Source organism: Drosophila bipectinata, chromosome 3R (genome assembly GCF_030179905.1).
Source record: "Drosophila bipectinata strain 14024-0381.07 chromosome 3R, DbipHiC1v2, whole genome shotgun sequence".
Classification (NCBI taxonomy): Eukaryota; Metazoa; Arthropoda; class Insecta; order Diptera; family Drosophilidae; genus Drosophila; species Drosophila bipectinata.
Window position 1 is genome coordinate 19,338,862 of NC_091739.1, and position 12,570 is coordinate 19,351,431.

At 37.0% G+C, this 12,570-nt stretch overlaps 1 protein-coding gene across 4 annotated transcripts in view; it reads left to right on the forward strand.

Annotated features, from left to right (window-relative positions):
* The first annotated feature begins 18 nt into the window (after positions 1-18).
* gpp (DOT1 like histone lysine methyltransferase grappa) overlaps positions 19-12,570 on the forward strand; it is a 36,400-nt gene continuing 23,848 nt past the window's right edge. For 2 of the 4 annotated variants that reach the window (XR_011443420.1, XM_043212206.2), the window contains exons 1-2: positions 19-140; positions 597-956. The gene's annotated coding sequence lies outside the window, so the exon portion shown is untranslated. Of the gene's footprint in view, positions 167-596; positions 957-12,570 lie in introns of all 4 variants that reach the window. The other 2 variants (XM_070282132.1, XM_070282134.1) reach the window with 2 other exon arrangements.

Below are 12,570 nucleotides of genomic sequence, written 5' to 3' on the forward strand. Positions count from 1 at the left end.
GGAAAGGTAATATTTTAACAGTCGGCTCGAAAGTTAGTAATAGCAAGATTGGCTATTAAGAGGGAAATCTTTGCTCCGGCGCAGCAGAGGGGAAAGAAATCGCCAATTATACAATAGCCGCTTCTCGACGGCAAAATCGAGTAAGTTATTGTGGAAATCGGCAAAGGTACCGTCGAATTGTCGAATTACGTGAGTGGCGTGTGGGGGCCAGAGAAAATCAAAGAGTGCGCGTATAAAGAGTGGGCACCAGAGGCAGCAGCAGATATAGCAGAAAATATATAAATTAATGGCTATGAATGCCAGAGTGTTTGCTATAGTGTGTGTGTGTGATTGTGTGTGGTGAGAGCTAAAACAAATGCTCAAGTTGCAACAAAGAAAATTTTATAAAATACACGAAGCGATGAAAAAAAAAAGAGGCTGCTCTTAAAGAATAAGAAGAAGCAGTAGCCGCCGCGAGTTTTATGCATCTGTGTATGTTTGTGCGTGTGTACGTGTGTGTTTACCCATACAGAGTCATAATAAGAAGAATGAGCAGCTGAAAGAAGAAGCAAAATAAAGTGAAAAGTTTAATAATCTCGTGTGTGTATTTCTTGCAGAGCCTAACAACGAAAACAAGCCAATAGTATAAGAAAAAAGTATATAGTATATAATTTCAAGAGCCTAATTAGTAGTGTCTAATAGTGAACTGCGGTTTCAAATCACACAAGTATCTCACGGTCTTCCGTTTCTTTTTAAACCGGAACGTCATCAACATCAAACAACAGCAAAAACAACAAACATCAACGAACAAGATCCCAAAAAAAAAAAACTTCAGAGAACAAGAACAAGCAGACAGAGAGAGAGAGCTAGCGCGAGACAGAGGGCTAGAGGCGTCGGCTAACGGCTTATCATTTGACAAAAGCACGAGGAAGAAGAACAAGAAGAAGCAGACCAGAGGAGCGCTGAGTGCGCGAAATGTGAGTAAAAGATTTGAAGAAACAAGAAAAATCAAAACTTTTCTTATCGCTTAGAGAAGTACTAAGTAGGGCCTGCAATCTTAAATAACAAAAAGTGTGAAAAGAAGGAGAGGTTCAGAGAGTGTTCACTTACAAATTGAAGAAAATGTGAAAAGAAGCCTGAAATGTTATGCAGGTTTGTCTACAAAATCCAATTAAAGCCAAAAATGCCAGACTAGTTAGAGAGGCTCCTGCTGGCAAGATCCATGCGTACCATTTGGCCATCTAACCCGACCTGACCACACAAGTCTGTCAATTAAGAGTTGTTGCAATTGTTTTTGTTTTTGCATATGCTGTCTCTGTGCCAGAAAGAGATACATAGCTATTGGGGGGGTAAACGTCTCCAGAATTAATTTCTCTTTCCCTTTTTGGCTTTGCTTTTGGCTTATGTTGCAAAATTCCAAGGCACTCACTTGCAAAAAAAAAATAGCCGAAAGAGAAATCCACAAAAAAAAAAAGACAAGAAAAAAAACGTGGCCAACTAACAAAAATAAGTTACTTTGCCGCTTGTTGTTATTGTTTTTGCGGCTGCTGCATTGGATACACACACACAAGCAAAAAAAAAATAAAAACAGCAGCAGAGGTCTCTTGCTCTTCCCACTTTATCTCCTTCATTTGCTACTTTTGTTGTTGTTGCCATTGCACTCCACTCCATTCCGCCTACTGTTTCTTCTTCTTTTTCTAGCTCCCCTTCTGGCAGCTTTCAATGCATACATACATACATATATGTTGTAAGTTTATATGTAAAAAGGAAAGAAAGAAAAAAAATATATATACCGTTGGCAGAGTCAGTCAGTAGATGTTTATTGTATTAGTAACGTTTTTTTGTGTGTTGTGTTTTTCCTTCATTCTCCTCCAACTCTCCAACTCTGCTCTCTTGTTTTCCGCATCTCCTTCCTGGTTTGAGTCTTCTCCAGCTTTAGAGCTTCCCATTTTGGCGCAGTTTTCGCAACGATGACTATGAAATCCAATGGGATTAGCAACAAAATAGTTAACTGTTCTAGCAACTATAGATTATTGAAGAATTACTCTCACTCTTCAGATTTTTGATTCTGAAGATGCATCCGTTGCTGCTGATGCATCTTATAGATACGTATCTAGCTGTGTATCTAGTATGCGGGCCAGAAATAGTTGCATTTTGGAGGTCTGCACTTTAAGGCAGCGAAACAATGCCATAAGCTACGCACACAGCCACACGGAAACGAAAATAGATAAATACAAAATTCCGAAAAAGAACAAGGAACAACTTTTAGAGAGAAAGATGCAGAAGAACCTTACGGTAAATGTTTAGAATTAAACTTAAATTTAGAACCGAAAAAGTTCAAAACGCAGCTGCACTGGCTACGAAAATAGACACAAAGTAGAAGTAGAACATAAGAGAGGAAATGGAGTAAAAGGTAAATATTAAAGATTTGTACTTTTTGGGGGAAGAATACGTAAGAAGCTTTGATCTTGCCTCTCTTTCTTATTATATTTATCTATATCTCGGTTTCTTCCGCCATGTGTTTATGGCTCTTTTTTTTTGACAGTTGAATGAACTCAAAAATAAGAGAAAACAACAATAAATAGTAAAAGAGAGTAAGAAGGAAAGATAAGCAACGAAATAACAAAGAGGTTCTTTAAAATAAAATAAAAAACTTTTATCTTTTAGATTTAATCTTTAATTAGCCCCCCTTCTTGGTAGCTAATATTTTGACCACCACTGTCTATAGATAGTGAGAGCAAGCAGGGCAGCGGGAGAGTGAACTGCGGGCGAGATAGAGAGCGGCAGCGAGACCTCACCAGTCAAGCCACAAAAAGTAATTTTGTGTTGGAAGCTAGAAATAAAAGAAAAAAAACCAAACTGCGTGCAGGCCTTTCAATAATACTGGAATGGGGAATGGAAGACAACAAAAAAGGGGTGTAAAGGGGGAGTGGTGGGGCGGGCGGGAATGGGGAGCCAAAGCCAGACAGTAAATGAAGTTTACGTCGAGGAGTTGTTGGCCCGGCACTGTTTGTTGCCTTTATTGGTTTTCCTTTGGCCTGTTGTTGTTGTATCTGTATTTTTGTATCTTTGTATCTTTTTGTTGTTGTGTAGCTTTCAATATATATATTTTTTTTTGTTTAGTTACGGTTGGATTTGCAACTTTGTGGCAACTTTGTGTATGAGGCATTAGATACAGAGATACTAGGGGGTTTCATAGTTCTTTTAATAGATGATTTTTGAGATAATTTTTGAATAATTTTCACAACTAATTAAAGTAAAAATTGGTATATATTAAAAATATTACTTGAAATTAAAGAAACTTTTATTAGTAGATGATTTTCTAGGTAATTTTAGAGTTTTTCAGTAAATATTATAGTGAAAATTAATATATACTTTAAGAATAATACTTGAAATTAAAAAAAAATTTAATAGAATTAGGTAGTTCTATTACTAGATGATTTTTAAGATAATTTTTTGAATATTTTTCATTAAATATAATAGTGAAATTTGTTATATTTTATAGAAAGTATTTGAAATTGAAGAAACGTCTCTTATTAGATGATTTTTAAGGTATTTTTTAGAATATATTTGAGAATATTTTTCATTAAATCTTTTCTCCTAAATGGATTTTTTTCTATTAGACATTTATTTAAAGCTCTGTTTAATATTTTTATGTCCATTAGGCCCTTTATTTTCACTCTTCTTTGAAAGTGTAGGGAAGTGTAGGGCTCTTTGGGGTTTCTGTTCTTAATGGGGGATTTGTTTAGATTTCCAAAGAGATCCCTAAAGCCCTTAAATCCCTGGGATTTCAGTGACAACTGAACTGAAATACAATGTATGGATGTATCTCGTTATTGTCCCCCCATGACCTTAAATACTTTATATATATATATATTTCATTCATTGCATCAGCTCCAATCAATGTTACAAATTGAGGTTATCGCCCCCTCTTCCCCCCCTCTATAAATTCGTATTCTGTTCTTTCTGCCATTCCCTTTACCAATTTTCGTCTCTTTTGTGAATTTTTCGTGCTGATTCGTCGTTTAATGGGCTTCACTTAAAATCGAATCAGCCCAGGCAGAGACTCCAACTCCCCTACATATACATACATATATTAATATATATATATTTTCATGTATGTAGGGGGTATGTCTACAAAGTACCATCCCTTTTTGGGTGCTGTTCCAGTTCAAGCTTTAAGTTTTGCGCCATAAATCGATAAATGTTTGCTTAATTCTTATTTTTTTTGCTGACTCCCTTGGACTGCCACACCTTTTACTTTTGGTGGCAGGATGCAAGCTCTTTTCTCGATTTGTGTTTTTGTTGTTTTGCTCTAGATTTCCCTCTGTAGTGGCAGTGGTGGCAGCTGCCAAAGCCAAAGAAGTAAAACATGTGTTCGAGTGCCAGGCCAAGACAAACTGGCGTCGCTTTTCTCAAAAAACAAAACAAAACCAAAACAAAAATAGGCTGAAAAAATAACAAAATTAAATAGAAACACATATACCTCAAGGGTTATATAGAGACAGACCCCTAACTCTCCTAACTTGGCCTCAGAGTTAATATAGCTTCCAAACCCAATTCTTGATGGAAACACGCACGTACTGCAGGGCCAATCTACTGCAAAATATATACAAAATATATGCATAGATGTATGTATATTTATTTCTCTTTCACTCCCGACACGTATTGGGGCTCTAGGGGGGCTGCCATTTGGGGCTGTAATCTTGATCAAATGGCGTGATTGACTGATTTATCAAGGATTTTGGCATGTGACTCGACTCCTCGTCAAAACAGGCTGTTTCCTATTTTCTTTGCCAATTCTTTGGCTCTGCCAGCTTGATGGATGAAGGAGGAGGGCAAACGGACAAGTTGGATTGGTATTATTAGGATCAGGGGTTCTATTTTGGGTTCTAACACTTAAAGATTAAAGGAATAGGAAGCAATTTTTGTATATTCCTTAAAAAATAGATACTTTCTCACGTAGTTTGGACTAAAAGATAAAAGTAGTATAAGTAGAATTAGTTAGAGGCATTGTAGTATTGATTGTATTGTTTATTTTATTTATTTCTTCAAAATAAAGCTTAAAAGGACTATATATAAAGAACTCTAAATGGTATTGTTTGTAACGATAGCTATGGAAAATTAAATATTTTGTGAAGAGTTCAAGTCAAAAGGTCGAAAACTTGAAGAAAACAGTCTTTATACCGGTGGTTTTATATGGTTATTGGGATCTAGGTAAAGATTAATAGAAAAAGGTAAAGGATAAAGGTTTCTTGTTATTAATATTGATTCCTTAGGCAAAAATACATATTTTAAATATAATAATAGATAATATTTTTCTTCATTCCTACTTGAAAAATTCAAAAATATTACAAATTTTAAGCTTAAATGTTATAAAAAGTATGGTTTATGCTAAAGTATTCCAGTCTTACAAAGATCCTGGTTTTTATAGAGATTTCTGGTGAAGTTGAGAGGGTTTTCTTTCATTCATTCTTCAAAAGTTTATTATTTATTGAATTTAGGCCTCAAAAATTAAAGAAAAGTATTGTTTGTTTAGGTATTCTTATCTTCTTAAAGTTCCTGAGACCTTATAGTGGTCTTATAGAGCGAATATGGAATACTTGGACAAAAATATCATGTTACTTTCATTTATGCTTCAAAAGTTCAATTCCTTTTAAAGAATTTTAAGCTCTAATATCTTAGAAAAGTATATTTTTTGTTAAAGTATTCCAGTTTTATAAAAGTTATTTAATTTCTTATGAAGGACGTGACTTTCCCCCCAAAAGCATTACTTTATTTCCTTCATTCAAGCTCTCAGATCTCTATAATATGTCGAGAGAGGTAATAGTATCTGTCAGATACACGGATGCTATCTTCAACTTGGCTCTGGTAGTCATCCGGGCGTGAAACTGTAAATTACATATACAAAATAGCTATATCTATGTAGTTACTAGCTGAGTGTATGTGTGTCTTTTGTACCTTTGAGATACTTTGGCATCCTCTGGGCTGAGATAGATAGATGGACTTATTTTACCGTTATGCTGCCGTTATGCTAAAATGCCATAAACATAAACAAGGCACACACATACTAACATATATCGTATGGGAAGCGCTACTGCCTCTTCTTCACCTCCCCCTTGGCGGTTCTTCCTCTTCTTACATGGCAACAGAGAAAATCGATAGCCATTTGCGTTGTGTGTGTGTGTGAGTGTGTGTGTGTATATATACGACTTATGTATTATGTATATTTTGCTGTACATGCGCAAAATTCCACAGTCAACACGCACACTAGCCGCTGCTCTGTAGGGACTGAGGGGGGAGTGGGGGGGACTCTGCTCCTCGTAGACAAAACAAAACAAAAAGCAACAACGAACAAAAGCAGCCAGCAGATCCAAAGCCCCATCCAACCATCCCATCCCATCCCCCCCTTTATGACGCCTACACACTTATCACAACCCCCAATTGAGATACTCTATCCATCAGATACCTCTGAGATTAGCTCTGGAAGGATTCTAAGAATTAGGTTCAGATCTTTATCTTTGAAATACATTTAAGGCTAATTTATTCAGTAGATATATTTAAAATTTAACTATTTTTAATCTTAGTTAAGAGTATTTATAGATCACCTGCTTTTATAGCCCATTCTAGTTGTCCTTCTCTCGCTCTGTTGCCCTTTCTTTCTTTCTCTTTCTCGGCTCTCTCAGTCAACGCTGTCATTATTTTCATTTTCAACTTTTTCTTCTGCCATCTAAGCCAGCAGCTAGCAGCAAGCAGCCCCACCCACCCACAAGTCGACCTCATTCGCAGGCAGAGGCAGTACCAACCACCCACCCACCCCCGGGAGCCACAGCTGGCAACGCACATTTTGATAACATTTTTGATAAAAATAATGCGGCAACAACGCCCCAAGCTCAACTTTGGGGAGGGATTTGGTTGGCTGCCAAGGAGGTGGGGCGGTCGGGGGTTATACGTGCCAGGTCAGTGGGTGGCGTTGGGTGGTCTGGCATCTTGTCTGCGACACACACACACACACACATGGGCGCAGTATCAGTTTGTCTGTGTGTTTGTGTGTAACTAGTTTTTGCGCCCATTTTTACTTTGGCATTCTTGGGGCTGCGAGGTTGCCAAACTTCATACACAGGAAGAAATTGGGAAGAAGAGGGATTACCAAAAAATATATTATAATAAATTAAAAAAATATATAATATATTGGAGTATTTTTAGACCAAAATCTTAAAAGCTTTTTAATTTTTAATCAATTTTCTTAAAATTTCTTTCAGTGTTTTTATTATTTGGGTTTAAAATTTCAAATATTTCCTTTATCTTGTATTACTCTTCTTGATGCCGATAATTTAATTCATGAAATATGAAGATAGATTGCTTTGACTTGACTTTCTTCTAATATACCGACCAAGTAGGTGACGAACAAGATGCCCTAGTGAGCTAAACTTTGTTAAATCTTGATTAGTTTCACTTGATAAAACTTTTGCCTATTAAGTCTTGTATTTTCTCGAATCTCTTGACAGTTCTGATAAAACTTTTCACCAAAAACCCAAATAATTTGTGACGATAAGGCCAAGAAATGAGGAAAACAATGAAATATAGGGTCAGATTGGGGATTGGATGGGGTTTCTTAAGGGCAATTGGGAAAATAAAGGTCAAATAAAACAAAATATTAAAAAACAAACCAAAAACTAAGCTAAAACTTAAAGTGCTGAAATATCTCTCTTTTAAAGCCAAAACTCAGCCACTTAAAGCCAACAATTTAAGGTATAATAAGAAAGCCACGCCCGTGTTCCATTGTGTGTATCACATTACCAAAAAAAAAACAAAAAAAAAAAATAAAGAAACAAAAGAAAACCTATCCTGAAAGCCAATCCTGGCACACCCCCTCCTGTATCCATGAATTTGACATTTTCACATTAATTTAATGCCAGTCCAAAAACAAAAAGAAAAAAATGAAAGAAAAACTTGATAAAAGAAAAAGAATTCTCCCTCCTGAGTCCTGACTGACGTCCTTGCCAAAATTTGGGGGGGAAATTTAAATGCAGACGCCATTTTCTATTAGTCCACACATTAAATTTGATGGCGCGCCTTTTAATAAAAAAAAAAAGAAGAAAAACAATATCCTGTCAGGGCAACCACACCCTCTTAGAACCCCCCATCCCGCCGGAACCGAAAATAAAACCTAAGCTAAACAGAAGCTTCTAGCTGGTGTGTTCCTTTGCTGCCATCTTCGTTTCTTCTTCATTCCTACTTTGGCTCATTCTTTCTTGTCTGCCGCTGACAGCGCCCAAAGAGCAGAGGCAGAGGAAGAGGACCAAGACAGAGCCGGAAAGAGAGTGTGGAGCAGGCGGAGAGAGTGGGTCACAGTCGTGGGAAAGATGTTGGGCTTTAAAGAGATAAGAAATATTGGTTCAATATTAAATGTTAGATGGTTATTGGAAGTTTTTAATATATTTGTGATTTTATTATAGATTCTAAAAAATAATGCAATCTTTAAACAAAAATACTCTCAATTAGGTGAAAGTACCAGTGACGAGAGCTAATTCCAAGCCTTTAATATTATATTTAAAAATATATATTCAGGATAGCAGTACCTACTAATAATACCACGCCTGTACAAACAGTGACGAAGGAGCCCACAACCCCTAAGGACTCTACTTGTTTTTTTTTTTTAGCTACTGCTCTGCAATTTGAAATATTTTGCCAGGCACCGCCCCAAAAAGTTTCTTTTGGGACTAAAGGAGGTGAAGAAGGGTGGTAGAGGGAGAGGAAGGGGGGTGTGTGGGAGGCAGCTCCACAAAATGATTATTTTTCATTCTTTCTCATTTCGTTTTACTGCCCGCTCACACACACACACACTAATACACACACTCTGACAGGCGGAAACTTTCACAATAATGCTGCCTTGGGGGTTGGCGCTGCTGTAGCTGTGCTGTGGCTGCGACGCCAGCAGCGATGCCACCTCCTTTGCCACCCACTAGGCGGCAAACAAAAAGAAAGAAGAAGAAGCCTAGCAAGCCTCACGTGCGCTGCCTCTGCCGGCGCGAGCAGCAACGTCGGTAGCGGCATCAGCATTGTCTGCCCTTGATTTTATCGATTTTCGCTCTCTCCGCCCGACGCTCTTTGGCCTTTTTTGGGCTGCTGGCAGCGACGTTGGCGTTGGTCGCTGTCAGAGATGCCAGCTGACAAAGGCAGTTAAATTGGGGATAAAAATAAATAAAAAATTATTAAATAATTAATAATATTTACAAAAAAAAAAAAAAAATGAAGTCTATTTATTTTGAGATATTTAAAAAGTATCTCTAAGATACTCTGCCTTAGTATCTCTGTACACAGCAATCTGGCGCACAAAAGCTTAGCTTCATCTGTCTGTACTCTCCGGCCGGCTCTTTCTCTACCTCTCTCTTTGTCCATCTCTCTCTCTCAGTTCTCAAACCTCTCGGTTTCTCTCTGTTTTTGTACATTATGTGCTCGACGGCTTGTATTTTATGTGCTGACTGCCGCCTGTTTCGTTATTTATGGCATTTAACCCCACACGAGCCACCCGATCCACCCACTAACCCACCCACCCAGCCACGCACTCAAATTGCTTTATTCAACCCAATACACACACACAGAGAGAGATACACAAACATTTACATGCATCGTCATGTGCTGGTGCTGGTTGGCTTTAATCTTTTGCCGGAAAATGTTTGCAGCATTTAAGCTCTGTTGTACCGTTATCGACCGTTATCGACCGTTATCGTTTTTGGTGCATTTAAGTTTTAATTTTTTTCCGTTTAAGTGACCAACGCCCTTTGCTCTTCTTCTGACTATGTAGCTGTCTCTTTTTGTTCTGTTTTATGTTGTCGGAGGTCCGGTTCTAATGACTCTTAAAAATATAACTATTTTAATTGTTAGTTGGTATTTACAGCTAGCTTTTGAGTATAAATATAGCGGTTTTTTGATACACTTTACTAATGAGCTTTATTTTGTAAATTTCACCAAAAGTGGCTTAAAGGTTCTCTTAAGGATAAGAGTAGTTTCTTAAAATAGACCATTATAGACGTGTTTACTTTCATTTTCAAAACCTTTTTCACATAGTTTTCTCTGGAAGTTCTAAAGAAGTTGTATTTTTTTGAAGAAATACTATCGGAAAATAATTATATACAAAATTACATACATCATAGGCCAAAGATTCTCTTTTTATTTCTTTTATATAATATTATACAATATTATAGCTTTGGGTTTCAGTAGCCCAACTCCTTCTGAAAAAAGCTGGGCTCAGTTTCCCCTTGTTTTCGACCTTTTTAGACTCTCTATAAATCTTTATTTGAAAAAAAAGGACAAAAGTATGGAAATGTATGCTCGTTGTGGGCTTCAGGTTTCCTTGTTTCCTTTTTCCGTCTGCGGTTTCCCTTAATAATTTATTGGCAAGAGTAATGGAGCAATTGTATAGGGTTTCTCTCATTAATTTTTAAAAATCTTAAAAGGAATTAAACCGGATGCATATATTTACTATTTTAAATGTGAAATATAAACTTTATATTATAAAATTTCCTTAAAATTCTTAAGATCCTTATAATTAGAATCTACAAAATAAATCTTATGAACCATAAATATCTAACTACCGCTCTATCTCTAACTCCTCTGTCTTCAGATCTCACATTTGACTTGTATGCTTTTATGGCCAAAAACAAATAATAAAAATTCGTCACAAATCCTAACCCAGACCCATAAATTTTAACCTGCCTCTGGTTAAAGGTCTGCCGAACTTGTTTGTTTATCAGATCGCTCCTGGCACCTTTTATTCGCTTTATTGGAGTGTGTTGCCCCTTTCAGAGATGGGAGCTGTCTACCAAACACGCCCATTCTCGTCCAAAGGCTATTAACACCATTCAACGGTAAAACAAGACAGGCCGGTCTAGGGTCGTCAGACAGACCAACTTCTATTCTACATGTTTGGGTGTGGTTTAGTTTTTTTTTATTTTTATTATTATTCGCGTTCACCTTCCAGAACCGGAGTGGAAGAGTCGTGTAATAAAATGCGAGTCGCGTGCTTGAGCGTCATAAATATAAAAGTCGCAGGAAGACGCAAGTTAACCCTTCGTAAAAAAAACCCCGCCCCTGACCTCAGTTTACTCTTTTTTTTCTGTCCAAGGTGGAAATCTTAAAGTGGCCCAGGCACTTGAAATGAAATGTAAACATGACGAAACATGTCCTTAAACTTCTTGTGCCATTCTCCCCTCTTACACTCATTCTTCCATCTCATGCTATTCCACTCGATGTCTCTCCGGGAGGGACTTCCAACTAACTGTTGACAAGCCCTTTTTTTTGCACTTTTATTTATGCGATAAAAATAAAGCGATAATAAATGTGGCGGGCAAGTTATTGCACTCTCCCTTACTCTACCTCTCACTCTCTCTCTCTCTCCTCAGACGGTGTGCAGCAACAGCTGTTTGACTTAAGAAAGTTGCTGCAGCAAAAGTTCAATTGCCTCTCGCGTCTCTGCCCCTGGAAACTCGTTTCCAGCCCGACCCTCTTCCAACCACTACAGTGCATTTGCATTATTTATTAGCTGTGACTGTGCCCGGGTATCCATTCAGTTTGCGTGTGTTGCGTAATATCCGCTCAGCCAGCCCCTCCACGATCGTTGAAAAAAGATACTATATACAAACACCTTAAGAAAGAGAGGTGGGTGTAGGTCAGGTCTAAGGCCCAACTCGATACATTAAAGTGCAAACTTTTTAAAGAAACTATGGACAGCTTCTCTTCTTGAAAACTTTTCCAAGAAATCCATATCATATGAATAAAATATTGCCTGTTATTCCCCCCTAATTGCCGTATAATTAGTTACCTCGTTTTACCCACAATTTGCATAGGAAATTGCCCTCTTTTTTAGTCCCTTGGCTTTTATAATGATAGTTGTTGGAAAATAATAACTGACGTATTGATTTTATAATAATCGAGCAAAATATCTGTGTCTGTGTGGTGTTCAGGTGTTGGTGGGTTTTTTGCTTAGAAAGCTTCGATATTTTAGATATTCGTAATAGGTATTTCCAGGGGGATATAGAATGAACCCCGGGAAAATTGAAACAAAGTGTATAATATATTTATTTTCCAGATTTTTAAGGAAATAGATTTAAAGAGAACTGAAATACGAATTATTTGATGTGTTCCTCTCAATAATCGAATAATTATTGGAAAATATATGGCTATCCTTGGGGGCCATATTGGCCCCTCCATACATTAGTCTCTCTAGAAATTTTCTAGTACTCTAGAAAATTTTGACATAAAATTAAAAAAATATTTTGTTTCTTTATTTTTAAGGAATATGATAGAGAATCGATCTACAAATCGTTTAAGATATTCTTTTTTAGATTCAGACTATTATTGGTGGAGATATGGCCTACCCAGTGGCCCTTCCATGCATTTTTCGCCATTTTTGGAGGGAGACCCCCAGGAAATTCGACAAAAAATTTCAAAAATATTTTGTTCCAAGATTTTGATAAAAACTAATAGAGAATCGACCTACAAATTGTTTAAGATATTCCGCTTAAGAATCCGATGAACAATAATAAAGATATGGATTCTAAAGGGGAAGAATTCCTAAAGGAGGGTATC